Source organism: Anneissia japonica, unplaced genomic scaffold (genome assembly GCF_011630105.1).
Source record: "Anneissia japonica isolate Jap-2015-1 unplaced genomic scaffold, ASM1163010v1 scaffold522_len1101056_cov227, whole genome shotgun sequence".
Taxonomy (NCBI): domain Eukaryota; kingdom Metazoa; phylum Echinodermata; class Crinoidea; order Comatulida; family Comatulidae; genus Anneissia; species Anneissia japonica.
In genome coordinates, this window is record NW_022756123.1 from 468,696 (window position 1) to 485,773 (window position 17,078).

The 17,078-nt window shown below is 31.2% G+C and overlaps 1 protein-coding gene across 2 annotated transcripts in view; it reads left to right on the forward strand.

The window, feature by feature from the left end:
* Window positions 1–1,761: 1,761 nt before the first annotated feature.
* Window positions 1,762–17,078, forward strand: part of LOC117124042 (adenylate cyclase type 2-like) — a 55,847-nt gene continuing 40,530 nt past the window's right edge. The window contains exons 1-2 of one of the 2 annotated variants that reach the window (XM_033270163.1): window positions 1,762–2,041; window positions 5,548–5,616. The gene's annotated coding sequence lies outside the window, so the exon portion shown is untranslated. The remainder of the gene's footprint in view (window positions 2,042–5,547; window positions 5,617–17,078) is intronic. The other variant, XM_033270162.1, reaches the window with a different exon arrangement.

Consider the following 17,078-nt stretch of genomic DNA (forward strand, 5'->3'; position numbering starts at 1 on the left):
CTAGACCTTTGCTATGGCAGCAGCAGACAACACTTGCGATCATGTTAATTACTGTATGTAAATATTAAAATAGCTTTTTAAGACTTGTTTTTTACTATAAACATTTCGTTCTCTTTCATTTTAAAATATTCGTGCAAAACAGATTTATGGCATTATTTGTTTGGATTGACAATATGCCAAAGTAAAAAAAGTTCCAGAGCTTGTAGCATCATGCATTTAATTTCATTTATAATTTGACCATCAAAATAGATACAGAGAATATGTAAACAATAATTTATAATAATAGTTGTTGTCAGGGACAGGTGAGGTAAAGTAATTACTGTAGTTATGGTTCACAAAGAATAAATTGTACATATTTTTTTGATACCTAAAATGTTGATGTTAAGTCATTTATCAAAACAAAAACAAAAATCTTAATGTTGGTCGATTGATATGCATTTGGTCATGAATAATCAATGTATTAATGATGCGTTAATATCGTAATGATGTGTGACCTATATAGCTTCTACTGTAATATATGGAAACGCTAGTAATTTTTTTTTCTTCTGCTGCTATGTACAGTAGATGTTTCGTATGTTAATCTTTTCGTCAGATATTTAAGATTCTAAATTATAGTATTTTGTATTTTTATTACCATGACTTATGTTATATTAGTTATGATAACTGTTATTCTCTTTGGTTCAACTATTTTACTGGTTTGTGGACCTCTTTGGAAATAGTTCAGGTATTTTATCATTCTTATTACAACAATTCCCATGGCCTCTGGACACTATTGGAAATAATTCAGGTATTTTATAAATGTATACAGTATATTCTCTTTAGTACAACAATTCACTTGGCCTCAGACCCCCTTATTTTATAACACGTAGGCTTAATGGGTCGTCTAGGTATTGAAAGAATTTTTCTTCCTTTTTATTTTAATGTATTTTTCATCTTTTTATAAAAATAAATGAAATTAAATAAATTTGTATTTTTAAGAAAGGAAAAAAGGAAGGAAATGGAAAGAGAGACAGATAAACATTTGTAATTTTAGAGCTTCTGTCCTGTGTGTTGGTATTTTATATTCCCTGATTATACTTTAGTTTTTAGTTAATCATCCACTTGTGTATTTTAAATCCATTAGCACTTATCCTCAAATATCAGATTCTGACATTTATTGATTTCCATACATAACAAAAATACTTTTCCATTCCATTCGATGTTTGTATTTCTAGATCAAGAGCCCATAACCTACATGGAAAGTATCTCAAGACACATATTTTGTTGTACATATGTGCACTGTTGAGGGAATAGCAAAATTTTAAAGTAATTTTAGATATGATTTGAATATTTATAACTACATTCTATACTTTTCCTTGGAGATTCAATGTTAATTAAACATTAAATCTTGTCTGTCAAACTAAAAGTATGTAAAGTATACAAATGGTTTAATTTATTGCTTTCATATGTAAATATGTACATTAATCCTAATAATGATGTCAGCACTCTTTTAAACATAATAGTTTTTTACTTAGATTAATTATATTAGATTTTAAAATATTCTGTATACAGTAAATATTGCTTTTATATGTAAAATACTTAGTTTATTAGATTAAGTATTACTGTATGAACATCTAAGCAATTGTATTTTGCATTGTAAATTATTGAAGGCTGTTTTTATGCTTAAAGTTAAATTTTCCATGGATCATTGAACAGCCCCATTTCAGAATGGAATAGTCCATATAGTGTGTCATTAAAGGAATTTTTGCTTTGCCTACTTAGACGCTGGCCCTGTTATTGAAAACATGAAAATGATATTACTCCATAAACCACAGAGTATGATGACACATGTGTAACATGGCACCACCAGGAAAGAAGAAGAGTGCCATCTAGAAAGATGACTAGCAGTTGTACGTCTGGTGACTTCTTAACCAACAGCTCCTGCATCCATGTGCCAACAAATTTGTTCAGTTGAATTCTGATTGATGGTTCTTCCATCCACCAAGAGGTACAAATCTAGGTTCGTAATCAACAAAATATGTGGAATAATTCCAAGTATTGTGTAAGTTTTACTTTTTATCTTTCTTTCAAAAATTAATTTTTTGTTTCAAATGCCTGAAATTACTGGTCCATGTACCTTCCCTCTTTGAAACAAATGGTTGTCTTCATTGCCCATTTTTTCAGAAGTATTTTTTTCTCATGAGAATAAATCTAGCCTACATAAATAGAAAAATTACATGAAAGTTACAAAAAAAAGTGTGCAGATGAAACTATGTGTAATCCACAGTGATATTTTGAGTTCATGTTAAAAATACACGAATTCCTCGCAAAATGTGCAAGGAAGCCTCACATTTATAAAATGTGTGAACCAATTTTTAAATGCACAAAGTATTTATATTTAGATCACATTCACATTCCTAATCACATTGGGAAGAGTATTATTATATTGTGCATAGATCCTATTTTTCAGTCTTAACTACTATATAGATTGTATTTATAAATGAACAGCGCAAAATATTGGCCATAAAAAGGGATGTGGCATTCTTTTTCAAAAGGAGAAGCTGCTGTTATTAGATGGGAAAACTTAATTAGTTTTCTGAGTTTGGTACTAAAATTCAAATCAATTAGTTCTTAATTGAGTTCACATCCTCTGAGGTGAGTTTGTATTCATTAATTCTTTATTAAGACAATTACAGTAACAATGAAGAACAAAATGATGAAATTAATAATGTACAAACCCTGAAAAAATTATATTGAAATCTTAAAGTATCAAATGCAAATTCAGTTAAATTATGCAGTATTGAACAATATTATCAGAATAATAGAATCAAAAACATTGCAAAACAATTATTTTTACATTCAAGCTAATTACAGATCCTACCACATTAAATGTTCTTGTTGTTTATTAAAATGTAATAAATGTAAATTAATACATTTTACTTTCTTCTGCTAAAGAAAATTAAATCTAGAACTGTTCTTTCAAAGAAAATGGATTCTCAAAGAACCGTTCTTCGGCATGGAATTAATTAATTAATCCTATGTCCAGCAGCCAGTGAGCAATTTCTAGTGGCGTGGTTTTTAGTCCTTATTAAACCCATAGTTGCTTACAGATTCACAACCAATTAGTCAATGTGCAGTCAATTACTGTCCCTAGCTATAATGTTGTAAAAGGCCAAACTGCTAATCTAAGCCAATGAGAATGCGTGTTAAAAGAGCAAAGGGGGACCAGACGCAAATTGAAAATAAATCAATCAAATCAATCACTTTAGTATTTCCGAATTGATGATTCAAAATAAACAAGTGTGGCTTAAATAAACCATAGACCTACGAAGATGAACTATTAATTGTTTTATTTATTTTTATTTTATTTATTCGGTATAAAAAAAACATGAAATTACAAACAGCAGCCAAGGCCGAAATGGTTAGTATTACAATTTGAAAAGACATACAAAAACATTCAATGAAAAAATACATCAATATAAATATAAAAAATCTATATAAAAATATGATTATTATTGCAACAATTATTAAAAATATAAAAATACATCAAAATTTATAATCTATCTATATAAAAAAATAATAACGATAATTACTGTGACAATTAAATAAAATTCTTCAAAATCATCAAATTGAGAAAAGAAAAAAGGAGGAAAACACAAAAAGACACACAGTCAATACTCGACAAAAAAGCAAAATTGAAACAAATAGAAATTTAAGTAAAAAGAAAAACAACATCAAAATTGAGTGATTACAATGGATCTGATACAAATCTGCATAAAAATCTATCAAGGAAATTATGAAGGGATAAGTGGAAATGCCTACAGCCCTGGTTCTTAATTAATTTAAATTTAAAGGGCCAAATTATTTTTAGAGTTGATCACATGGACCAAAAATAGTCTTTGAGTTGCAAGCAACTTGTACTTTATGGACCTAAGGTGAAACTCTGAGATGCTGTGGCCGAAGACCCCCCCTTCCCCTTTCAGCAATTTTAAATTCTATGTAGATTCTATTTTTAATTGTACTATTGCACAATATTGAAACTAAATTCATTACAATTATTGCATCATAAGATTTATTTAATATTTTGCCAAAAGACACTTCATTTAACATTTCTTGCCTTATGATCTCTTATTAATTGCTTGTGTAAAATCATCACAAAACAAATTTGGTAACGGCAATGGAAGGTGATGTCCCACAACCTTTGAAGGAGGTCCAGGGGGCAAAGTCCCCGGAAGCTCTAGCAATTTCGTGATTTTGAATGCTTAAGGCTAGTAATCGATCTTACAGCCTCATATTCTGTAAAACTTGCATATGATATTTTTTTCCCTAAGGAATGAGTTGAGTTCTCCTTCAACCTCTCTCTAGCAGTGGTACTGCCTCCATAACTGGCACTACCAAATAGTTTAGGGTTTTAAGTAGCATGATAACTGGTAAAGTACCACATTCAAAACATCCTTGAATAATTGCATAGGCCCAATAATAAACATGCTTTACGGATTATAAAGAAAAAAATAAAGCATATTTTCAGCCGTTGCATACAGTAGTTTGCAGGCCTGTAGGTAGGATTTGCAATTGGGAGGGGGCTATGCTTGCGATGGGAAGGAACTATGTTTCCGATCAAAGCGAGTCTTACGCTGACGCTCATTAAGGCCCCTGTTTTGTTGTGAAGCCTGTAAGTAGCGAAGCCGTATTTAATGGATTTCTGAAACCTATAATTTGTGAATTTTCTATTTAAATTTCCAGTCATTTAGGTGTTCTTCGGCCCTGGTATTCAAACTGTGGGTCGCGGCCAAAGATAGTGTGGCCAAGATATTTTGCGGGGTCGCCGGACGTTTATTGTTGCCGGTGACTAGTAAAATAGAACTTGTCATGTCTTCCTTTCTTTGTGCAAGTGTAACTGTATGTGAAGTATCATTTCCTGAATTGGGCTCTTTTTCCACAAAGTAAAACTAAATATTTTTCTTCTAACATATTGACCTTGATTCTTATGTGTGCTTCTCATGGAGGACCTCCACGTTTTGGCAGGTAAAGTTTAAAATGAATTCCATTAGAAGGTGTAGAAAAATCCTATAATTTGTAAACACTCTCCTTTCTTACACCTTTTCCTGGCCTTTTAATAAACCATGTTGTTGGACAAGGAAAGTGGCGTAGGAACTGAGCAGCAGTTATAACAAAATTGAAGTGGACAGCTTCTAAATTGATTATACTTTCACAAACAAATACTGGAGGCTGATGAAAACACAATTTGATAGATTGAAATCAAATCCTGCATTGAACTATATTTAAAAGCATATATATATATTCAGAGTACAGTAGCATTTAATTCAATTATGATAAGATTTGTTGTAATGATTTCTTTATCCGTATTTTCATTCTGGGTGTAAGTAGTCCTTCAGTGTGTGCTTTGTGACATATTAAAACTATTCATTATGGCAAAACATACAATCTTTAAATTTCTCAAAGCATGTATTAAGTTTATTTAAATTACTGTGTTTTTTAAATTGATAATTTAAAGTAGCTAAATGCTTATAATTTAATATTATGTATATATTTTTTTAACTATGACAGTTATTAGGTGATGTTGATTGAAGATACAGGATACATCAATATACTATCTCAAAGTTTTTAAATAATATTGTAAGTTTCATTTATCATATTGTGTTTGGTACAGCCATTTGGTTTGACATACTGAAATTTCACACATTTGAATCCCATGCTCACTATCAGCATATTCTTGGTCAATGCACTTCATCTAAATTTATGTCCTCACACTCCATAGTTGGAAATGTGTAGGCCTACATAATAAAATGTGATTCTTCAATATGTTGAACATAGAAATGTGTCAATGCTGAATACTAATGCACTAGTAGAATAGTCCCCAGTGAGTGACGAGGTTGCATATACAGTATGTGTAAGAAGAGATAGTTTCCCATTGTCAGTACGATATTGTATATGTCTAATTGAAAGTAGTGTGTCTAAAATTTTTGTTTCAAATTTTAATTTTTTGCTTCACAATACATGCTTTATTTGATTAATTTGAGAAATAAATTTAAACTAGTTTGTTGGCATATTTTTCTTTAATAAAATTTTCCTATTTTGTCTTTGCAAAAACATTGAATACACATTTGTATAAATTAAGGGACATTAATGAAAAGTATCCCAGAGGCATCTGCAATACAATGACTTAAATTTGCATTATCTTCTTTTTTTGCAATATACAGTAGGATACTACTAAAACTTACTCCATGTAAAATGATCCCATACAGTAGCCAATTAAAAAAAATAGTGCAATAAGCCTGCGGCTTATTCCTAAACAACTTTGCTCTGATAATATTGTCTTCTTGCCTACATTATTTTATTCTGTGCACAAAATATGTTTCCTGTTGATGCATTTAGTATCTTTGTCCTTCTTGAAAAAACTCCTCTTCTATCAACATTTGAATTCCTCCTCTGTTAAAAAAAACATGGTTGTTATTATTTACATTGGATGATGAAGTCTTCCACTGGTATTACATTGTGTTACCATGGTTTAGCAAATTTACTTGTGTTTTATGAGAGGCATCAAGGTGGCATTCTGCAATTAAGAACACATCTATAAGGATGAAAAAATGAAAATGAATAAATATCTTTCTTTGGAACGAGGAAGGACATTTTTATAGTTAATTCCTAGAAATGGTAAAACACTTAATACAAGCTTCAGGCAAAAACCTGAAGGAACTGTAGGTTAGGGTTGTGATGATTCATGTTAGTAGTAAGTCTACCAATTGTCAGTAGGAGGAATGTGAAGTTGGTTCATTTGATTTGTTGCATACTATAAAAGTAAGAGTAAGAGGAAGGTGATGGAGTGGAAATATAAAATGGGTGAGCATGTATTTATTGCAGGTACAGTACAGTATTATCATGTATGTAGAGGATAAGTCTACACTAAGACTGGTAAAGTCTATACCAGTGATGTATATATGGGGGATCATGACCCCCCTAAACGAAGATGGCCTCTCACCTACCCCCTAGGTGCTAGTACAGTAGTTTAATATCACCTTGTACTACATTTTTCTCGAACTAGCTCTTCCTCACTTATCCCAACTTATCCTTCATTTTTTCCCTCCTATGGGCCTCTGTCCCATATCAATACACCTAGATAGAAATTCCACTGGTCTGTACCAATCCCATGAATGGAAACCTCAGGATATGTACATTTTGTCATTATGGCATTAACTGTATGTATGCAGCATGTACTGTATGCAAATACTGTTTGCCATCCTTTTTTTGCATCAGACAATACCATTTATGAAATTAGAATAACCAATATATTAATCTGCCTGAATCACAAATTAGCTTCATTGTAACATACCGAGACCATGTTTACACTATAAAAAGTTGTAACTTCATTAGGACTTCAAATTCAATTTCAACAGACAATTTGAATTATTAATTAATTTGTGCCTGGGGTATTTACTGGCTATTAGAATTTGTCTTTGGATTATTAATTCATTTACAACTATTTGCGAACTCAACCGATGCTACCAGCAAGAATAGTGTAGCCATAGCGAAATAAATGACTCAAATTAATCTGGCTTACTTTATTGTGGAATTACAATGGTAACTCCTATTGTGTTTTATTTAATGAAGTTAGGGAGCATAATTTTGTTATGATTTTTAAATTGAAATAAAGCACTAATCAAACTATGTTCAGGAAAGAGCAAATAGGCTAAATATTGATACAATGTAGTGTAGATAAGCTATACTGTATGTTGCTTAAAGGCAGAGTCTGCTTAATTAATCCATGTGTAAGGTTATTTTTGACTTCCATTAATACTTAATTACCATGTCCAATTTTCCAAAAAAAAAATAAAATAAAATAATTATGTCCAAATATGAAAATACTTGTTGTATTTGACATTTTAACTTTACATTCCACATTATACAATCCGTTGTTTTTAATCTTCATGTTGTCTTGTATAATGACTGCCTTGTTTAGGATTAGGTATGCTTTTACTGAACAAAAGTCACCATTAATAAATTCCTTATGATTAATGCTAGGTCAAGCTAAATATATTTGAAAACATTCAAAACTGCCACCTTAAGATATTTCACATTTTCATAAATCATTTTCATCCTGCTGGGAATCACATCATCATACAACCATGAAGAACTTGCGTACTGCAAATATTTATATTCTAAAAGCAATTTAATTCATAAGTGCACTTATTAATTTGTGTCTTTTATTAATAGCCATTACAATTACTTATAAACCAATCAATGATAATGTATTAAAATGATGATTGCAAATTAATTCTCAAGGCTCTATCAAACCCTACCTTCAAACGGCCGTGTATGAGCAGGCTTTTCTGAAGTGTATTTAACTCTGTTAATCAATGAAAACAGATTTGTTTCAAACTGTATTTCATTGAAGTTAATTAATGGGATATTCTTCCCTTGGATTTTAGACAACTAGCTTCTTTCTTTCAATGCTTTTAAGTCTTCCATTTTCCATAGCAGTGGTGGTGCCACGGGGAGTTGGGGGGGCTACAGTCCCCACCGTCGGGGAGGCCTTGCCACCTTTATTGTTGTTTGTGTTAATTTTTTTCAGAATTAACATTTATCAGAATAACATATTAACTGCTTGTGTTTTTTTTTTTTAAATGGTTGGTGAATCTCATTGGGAATATGAGTTAATTTTCTCCTTGACCTACCATCTCCAGATATATGTTGGATTAAAATAATAAATAAACAAATACTGTAAATATTTTTTCGAATATTATGTTAGACTAATTTTGTTTTTTATTATATTAAGTTTTTATCACAGTATTTCTGTAATATAGAAACATTAATAATGAAATACATAATAGTTTATGCACTATTGCATTTCCATGAGCAATATTTTCAATTGTTATATATTTAATAAGTTATTAATTACATATATTCACATCAGTTTTTTAATTTGTGGAACTGCTTGTTTTTGGTAATTATCAGTTTTAATATCCATCACAGATGGAGTTAATTAGTGAATGCAGGGTCGTTAGTGGAGATCATCATACCAACCTAGATGGTAAATAGACCATGAATGATTTCCTTTCTTGTCATATCACTGATCTGTTGATGTAGTTGAACTCATTAGGAATAGTGGACGAGGCCAGGCAAATACAGTTCAACTGAAAAATATGTATAATCCCAGATCCTATGTATTAATCCTAATGTACTTAAAAAGGCTAAATGCAATGTGTCCTGATGGAAAACAGTTTTAACAGTTCAGTCAAGTTGACATTTCGGTTATGTTCTGGATGCATGGATATCAATTTTGTCCCAAGTTCAACACTTTACTTTGTGTAGCAATGTAATTTAAATATTGCTGTTCCGTGAAGGAAAGAGCATTTAAATGTTGTTCACTTTCAGTTTGGCGGCTAATCCCCTCGGAATCAACGGAAAGCTTTTCTATATTCAGGTGCAATATTTCTACAGGTATACAATTATTATTTAATCATCTGATGATACAGATCATTTACAGGTTATTTCCTACCTTTACCTTTATATTCGCAGCACTACGGTGCACCCTGGAAACCGATTCATATGAAAAAAAATCAACCTCCATCCATAGCTTTGTTTACAAATCACTTTAGATGCACCTTTTATACCAATACGATGAAATGCTACTGATACTACAAACTCTAGTCATCTATATGACACTATATAAATCTACCTTATTATGCTGCACATATATTTTTAGCATATTGGAGATTTGATTGTGAACTTACTTGCAGCAAAATTAATATATTAATCACTACTGTTATATTTAATTAAATTAAATTTAATTTAAATTTTAGAAATTGACTAATAAAAAAAATGCAAGTTCTTCAAGTAAATAGTAATTTACTGCAACCCTTGGGCACTCACCCAAGGTCACATCATTATGCTATACTAAGAATGTGATTTGACAGTTCAATAATTGGACTAATAGATACTTTATTTTAATTAATTTTGAGGGGAAAAGATTGGATTTGTTGTATCTTACAATATCGTAGTGGCAGCCGGTGGCTTAAAATTAAAGAACTTTTTTCAAAAAACTTTTAGTTTTTCATAGGGGCTAGTGCTGTCAAGCCAAATATATAAAATTTTGCTTACACTAATCAAAATAACAATCACAGGCTTCTGACACGTTCACAAAAAATGTTATGTGAAGCAGCTTAGAATGTGAAAAAATAGAAATGTGTAGCCTAAAATATAAGAAAAAATATTAGCAATATATATTTTTTTATAATAATTATTATTTTACTATAATATCAATATTTTGTGGTTTTTATTGATGATTATTTAAGACATTTAATGGATTTCAGTCAATACCATATTAGTACTGTGTTTGTGTCATACCCCATCGGGGGAAAAGACACTATGTTATGATCTGGCAGTTAAAAATGGCGGAAGGGGTAAATCCTGTGGAGGTGCGTGATGGGTCATGTGTCATATTAATTACCTTATTACTATAGAAAAGTCATAAAAAAATACACCACACATTTCCTGATAACCGAATTGCATGTGGATACTTTATTAGTATACATAGACACACCCTCCTGCTGGGAGCCTATTTTTATATTTAGACCAAAAATACTAATAATAGTATTCTTGAGCTAAATATTGTTTGATGTTAATTTTATGTGTTTTTGCTTAACAGAATATAAATGTTCAAAATACAATTTGCCTGTGGAGTCTGTCCACACTGCAATCTGGCATATGCAAACATCCCTTCCTTTGTATGCTTTTTTTTATGATGAATATCAATAGGGAATATCTGAACAACTGCCCGAATCTAAACCAGAACCACATAAAGAGAATGTGATAAGGAGACACTTGTTTTTGGTACTATAGAAAATGATTTAATAAGCGCAGTTCTTAAATACAGTAACTGCCACTCTTGAATAAAGCACCACAAAATGTGACATTGCTCTCAATACAGTAAGTGCTACGTTGCTTTTTATTGTTATTTTTATTTTGAATAATTGTCATACTGCTTACCGGTAATCACTATTAAACACACAATTTTCTCACAAGAATGTTTGTTGCAAAATTACAGATAGGCCTATGTCGAACACTTGGTATTAATTTATCGCAGCTCTATGGTTTTTGTTTTTTTTTCAGAAGATTTCTAATATAGGATTTTAACAATAAGTCTTTTTCTGTGGTAGTACCTTTGACTTAGGAAGCAGCATTGAGGATTTTTACACTACTTTTAATTCATGTAACATTTCCAGATTTAAAGATATGGGTATCTAGGCAATTGATCCTTGGTTATTTCCAAAGCCATCAGAGGTTTATTTTCATAATTCAAGCCATTATCGGAATAAGGGAAAGGCTCCAAAGCTAGAATCAGTAATTCCTGACCTATGATTATTCATAAGAATTAATCATTCATTACTTTCAGATTTTGATTGAAAAATGCCAAAACATTAATCAAATTCATGTTGTTGAAATATATATCATCTGTAATGAAATATGATTATCCCTAAAAAAAAAATAGAGTTATAAAATTAAGTAGCTTGTTTCAAAAGATTGAACAAGTTATTAATTAGCTTCCAATAAGAAAGACAAAATTAATTGCTTTTTTGAAGTTTTGATCAACTTCACTGATCATCAAGGCTGGCTTTGATGATGACCAAAGAGGTTTATTAAAACTTTTGTAGTATACATGTAAAAATATATTTTGGCTTAGTAACAAAGAAAATATCACCTATAAATAAGCCGAATAAAATTATTTGAGCAATTTAGGATTAGTTATAATCCACAGGAGCATCATCACCGTATGCTTTTACGCAACAAAGCGTATAGGATTTTAATAGGTTCTATTTTTAATACCCCGGCTGCGTGCCATTACCGTGTCAAGTTGAAATCGGTCTTAATTCTTTGTTTGCCTGTTTAAAATGTGCTTTCCATAAAGTTGATGCAGATCATAACTGAAACCTGCTGCTTACTTAATGTGTTTTGTCATATGGGCTGGTAGCAACAAGTAGTGGGAAACCGCTTTACATCATGTCCATAGGTGCTTATACCCATGTAGCCCACTGAGAAGTTCCTACTCACTTGAATTAGAAAGACCTAAAAAGTATTGAAAATGATGATGATCATCATAAATTTAGAGTCTTTATTGATTCTAATGATTTTAAAAATATAATTTGTTTCAGGTAGTGTCATATTTAGAGCCACTACTTGACATTGAGCCATGTTGTTGTAAGCCCTACATTTCGTATAATTTAGGAAAGTTTGGTTTCGTTTTGTATAAACTTTTTTTGGATTTTGTTTGGAATTTGTCTTTGTGGTTATGATCAATTTACCTTAATTGGTGGTGCAAGCTATTGTACATTGTAGATCTTGCTGTGATTTTGAATGTTAGTATTAAATGTAATAACTATTACAATTCAGTGAACATACTTTAGTGACATTTTGAATAAATATCCTGAGACTAATATTGAAACAGACCTTCAATACATTGTAGTTTTAATGGTTGAAACAAATGACTGCTCGTAATAGCAGGACGTGTCTGACACAGAGTAACTTTACTACTATCAATTTATTGGAAATATTTTGATATAAATAAAACCTTTTACAATTGCATTCTTGCGAGTTTGTGTTGTCATTTTCTGTGAACCCACATTGATAATTCATTACCATACTTTTTTTTTCTTTATTGAGCAATATACCAGGAAAGAGTTTTCCTATAATAAGCATCAAAGCTTTGGAATATAACCTGCTGGTTTAAAATGCTTAGAGATGTTGTAAAACAATTAAGTTGAATTTCAAAACCACCTTTAATGATGTTTATTGTATTGTATTGTTTCTCAAGCCTTTTATTTATATTTTATAATACTTTAACTATATAATATTTAAACACATGTTTTGATGTGACAACACGTCATCAGGTGATGACGTTGGGTTTCTACAGGCTATTATACTACCTGTCAGATTTGCAGGTGTTTGCCAAATAGCCACATTCTGTGATAAATCACTTATAGGAAATGAGTATGTTAAGGTGATATTTTTGTGAGAAAGTTGTTTGTTTACGTGTAGATTTTCCGAAGCAATAATTCTTCTAAGTTGGTAGTTTTAACAAGCCATGTTCTACAGAATCGTAAACACTTGAGAGACCAATACTTTCATGGTATTAGAAAAGCTTTCCATAATTTTTTATATTTATTTATTTATATACAAAAACAATAGCACATGGCCAAACTCTTTGTATTACAATACAATGATTGCAAAAAAAAATGCACATTAACTATGTTACTATTACAAAAAAAAAATACATATTAATAAACATACAAATTAATAACTAAGAATAAAGAAAGACTACTATATACAGCTGTTAGATTGCCTGTTAAAATGTATGGTCTAAATATCCTGATTTCTCTACTCATTGCCTGTTGTTCAGTACAGCGTAAAACCTATGGTGATCGTTATTGTTGCTGCTCCGAAACTTTGGAACCAACTACCTGATATTATGTGTGACTCTTGATCTTCGTCAAATCTCAGTTCAAATCCCATCTTTCTCATAATTTTAATTCTGAACTTGATTCCTTTTCTTTTGGTTTATGTTTTTAATTTTCTTGTTATGCGCATTGTAAGTATTTTGCCATTATAATTATATCACCATTTATGTATACCCCTGGTTCTTAGTTAATTTATTTAAAGGGCCAAAATATTTTTTTCGAGTTGAGCTTACAGGCCACGATAGTATCTGATTCATAAAACTTAGTATAATGTTTTTGGTAATTTAAAATTCTACTTTTTATTGTGCTACACAACAATATTAGTGCTGCAAACATTAAAATTCTGTAACATTATTTTGTTTACACTGTAGTCGCCTTTGTCGCAAGGTAAAGAGAATGTTAAAACAATAAGAAACTGTATTCAGTGTATTAAGAAATTTTAGTAATGTAAATTAAAAAATATAATATATAATCAAAGGTACTCACTGTAGAAGATCATAAGTGGTAATAATAAAATCATCACATCCTTCCTTTTGATGCTCCTTATCAGAAATAATATTTCCACTCCTTGTTGGAGTATTGGCAGATGCAGCCTTCATGAGTATTTCAAATTACAATACTATATTTGGCATTTTTTGATTGTCGTCGTTAAACATTTTTTAGATCACGGTGGGTTGCGTACAAATCTACTGTATCATGCACATTTTAAACTTCTATGCAATGCGTGATTGTTCCTTAAATATTGTTAGTGGACATGGCCCAATGGTTGCGGTTATGTATTCACTGATAATGGGAAAATTATTTATCAAATGTTTTACTTTTTTATTATCTGTTTTTAATTTCATTTTTTTCACACTGGCCAGATTTAATGGCTCAGCGGGCCAAATTTGGCCCGCAGGCCGCCTAATATGGACCAGGGATGTACAGTATCTCTATGCTTAGATTGCAACTTAGGCATCGAAGATGTGAGATAGCAAACGAATGAAAAATTCATGTTAATCACACTTGAACAAATCCTTGTTATTACTTGGAAAATGAGAAATTCCCAAATAAGCCTTGAACTCATCTTCTCAGCATGAACTGTCGCACTCCAGTTGCACTTATTTGGCTTCACACCATGAACTGTGGCACTCCTACTACTAACTATTGCGTTATCAGCATGAACTGTTGCGTTCCCAGCATGAACTGTTGCGTTCCCTTTCTAGTATGAAATATATGGTAGGATAAAATTACATGTAAAATACCATGAAGGTGAGGTTATATTTGATGATGCCATAGTCTACTTGTCATTAGTTTATTTGAGGAGGTTGAAAAGAATCAGACCAAAGTAAAGACACAAGTCAATAATAAGAAAAATAAGGCAGAAATAATTATATGGTAATTTTAATAATGATAGTAGCAATACAAATATTTACGATTAATTAGGTTTATTAGCCAGAAAAAACTGAGTTCCAGTTATATATATATTTTTTTTTTTTGCCTGTAAGATCTCAATTTCTATAATTCTAATTTTCTCCAACTGATCTCTCTTAATTTCATACTGATCAACTAGGTCAAATATTAACCTGTGCTGGTCATAATTCTTCATTGCTGGCTACCATTGTCCAATACTGACCACCATAGCTATAACCTAATTAGTTGTGTCAGTAAATTAAATTGTTGAAGGTTCATCAATACAGTTTCCCTATAAACCTACAGAGTTTTGGCATTCCAAATTGAATCCAAGGAGGTTTTGACGAATGTGGTTCCATAGTAGAGAGCTGAAAACTGACTTCTGATGGAAATGTTAAATTATTAAATAATTTAATATTAAAAGGGGAAGAATGTAATTGTTACACATATGTGCCATACATTTATTGGTTTTTGCCCCACAATTAAAGATATCTCACAATAAAAGTAGTATGCTTTCTGTCATTGTGTTTATTGGAGATGAATCATAGGGAAGAAAATATCTTGGGTGCTTATTTGATTTACCCACCTATTTATCTACCCACCTTAAAGATTGAATATCCATTCATAATAGTAATAATACAGTAATATACAAATATTTTAACGCTCCAATTTTAAACTGAATGATCAAAGGTGCAGAAAGTATACAAACAAAAAGGATAGCGGTTGGCAAAAGTTGAAATGGAACAAACTACATGGAATGAAAAAGATAGGTTTTTAATTTCAGCTTAAATGAAAGAGTTGGGTGCACATTTTTTATGGTGGTAGGTTGTTCCAGAGAGATGAGGCAAGGTTTGTTGATACCCATTTTTACCTCTGAATAGTTGTGCTGCAATATCGCCTATTAATCTAGTCACCTTTCGTCAAAAATTTGTCAAAATGCACTTTCATCAATTTGTAATCATAATTTATTCCGAATGTGTAAGAAAATGTATTATCTTGAATATGTATTGATAATAACAGTAGTTGTTTCTAGAATACTTAGCTCCGATGTTTGATGTATAAGAGGTATCTTACTTTAAATATCAAAAAAATGATACTCTAAAAATGGTTTTCAAATTTCATTTGAAGATCTGACACCATCATATATAAATTTATATAAAAAATTAATGTTAATATTATTTTATTTAATTTTAGGTATTAGCTTTCTACTGAAAATTGGAATAGTTATCCGTACCGACATAAGAATACCATAAGATAGTATGAAACAAACTCTGAAAAAAGTGATACAAGCCATTGTTGATTCTATATTTCGAACTTTATTAGTTCATCTTCAGGAATAAATTATAAGTTTGACATATAGAATCAACAATGGCTTGTATCACTTTTTTCGGAGTTTGTTTCATACTATCTTATGTCATACTTATCGGTAAACCCCATGGTATAAGAATACCATTTCTATTATTATGTTGACCTACCCTCCATTCCTCCGCTTTTATGTCGTCAGTTGATGATCTATGTGTCTGTGTGCACTTTTGTGTTCCTTCATTTATCTCCAGGGTGCACACACTTATCTTCATTTCTAGAGATGAACTTACACAAAGTGCTTCAATGTGTGCACCTATCTCACTTTGCAACTTCATTTCACCTTCTTGCTGATATTACTGTAATTCCATTCAATTTTGATTGCCTGCTACAAATTAAATTGAGTGTGTGTCAAGATACTGTAGCAGGAAACCTCAAAGAAACCATTATGATATAAAATAAACTATATAAAGATACTGTACGTGTAGCGTTTCACCACTGATCACATACAGCTTCATGGCCTATGCTGTGTTACCATGACAACAAGGCATAGCATATGTCAAGAAGCTGTTGGGAACTTAATGGCGTTGATGGAGACTTGTCGTTTTGACAACGTCCTAAAACAGACTCTGGCATGCACAGCTTGCGAAAGGAAGCCCACTATGTTGCAGTTGTCATGTATTAATTTGCATGTTAGACACAAAACTAAAATTTAGCTTAAGACTGGCATATTGATGCCATAAAGCCAAAACGACGTCTCTTATCTACTGTACATGTTTTTTTATTTCCCCATAAGATACACAGGTTCTCATTGCTTATGTGGATTACATTTCTGCTAGATTTTTTGGGTGTTTTTGAGTGGATGTACAATATCAATTTGAGGTTGCCCATCCCCTTTTTTCTTGACTTAAAATGAAGCTAAAACCATGTTTA